This window comes from Marmota monax, unplaced genomic scaffold (assembly GCF_021218885.2).
Source record: "Marmota monax isolate L192 unplaced genomic scaffold, Marmota_monax_Labrador192_F-V1.1 WCK01_AAM20220418_F8-fsc00257, whole genome shotgun sequence".
Lineage (NCBI taxonomy): Eukaryota > Metazoa > Chordata > Mammalia > Rodentia > Sciuridae > Marmota > Marmota monax.
The window spans coordinates 181,971-183,143 of record NW_026692693.1 but is presented as its reverse complement, the minus strand read 5'-3'; positions in this window follow the sequence as shown (position 1 = coordinate 183,143).

The window sequence follows — 1,173 nt, the reverse complement described above, 5'->3', positions numbered from 1 at the left end:
TTAAGAGTTAGGGTTATGCTTAAGGTTCAGTTAAGGGCTGTAATTAGGGCTAAGTTTTGTGTGAGGTTTAGGGCTAGTGTTAGGTATATGGGTAATGTAAGAGCTAGAGTTATGGTTATGGCTAGATTTAGAGTTTTGTCTAGTTTTAGGATTAATTTTGGGGTTAGGATAATATTTAAAGCTACGGTTTTTGGTAGGGCAAGTGTCAGGGTTCAGGTTAGGATTAGGTTTAGGGTTATGTCCAGAATGAGGAATAGAATTAGGTCTAGGGGTAGAGTTCATGTTTGGTTTAGGTCAAAGGTTATTGTTAGGGCTAAGGATAGGGTTATGGCTATATTTATGATTAGGTTTAGGTCCAGGGCTAGTGTTAGTGTTAGGTTTAGGGTTAGGGTTACTGGTAGGGATACTGTTAGGTTTTTGGATAAGGGTTAGGGTCAGGTTTAAAACTAGGTTTAGAGTTAGGATAAGAATAAGTGTCAGCATTAGGTTTAGGGTTTGGGTTAAGTTTAGAGCTAGAATGAGGGCTATGTTTAGGACTAGTTGTAGAGTTAGATTTTGGGGTAAGCATAGAATTAGGGTTAGTACTAGGGTAGTAATAAGGTGAGGGTTTGAGTTAGGCTAAGAAATAGGGTTAGATCTAGGATTAGGACTAGGTAAGGGCCAGGGTTAGGGTTAGTGTTAAAGCTAAGGTTAGAGTTAGTGTTAGGGTTAGTGTTATGGTTGGGTTAGGCTTAGGGTTAGGGTTAGGTTAGTGTTAGGGATAGAGTTAGGTTTAGGATTAGGGTTTATGTAATCATTAGGGTTCAAGTTACGTTTAAGTTTATGGTTAGGATTAGGATTAAAGTTAATGACAGGGTTAGGGTTAGTATTAGTGCTATTGTTATGGTTAGTGTTAGTGTTAGGTCTTGAGTCAGAGTTCGAGTAAGTGTTAGTGTGATGGTTAGGGGTAGGTTTATTGTTAAGGTTAGATTTTGGGTTCAGGTTAAAGATAGGTTTAGAGTTAGGGGGAATTTTAGTGTTAGGTTTAGGGTTAAATTTTGGGTTAGTGTTAGTTTTAGGGTTTAATTTAGGGTTAGTTTTATCGTTATTGGTAGCTTAGGGTTCAGGTTAGGGTTTGTGTTAGTGTTAGGTTTAGCGTTAGATTGGGGATAGGGTTAGTGTTAGAGTTAGGGT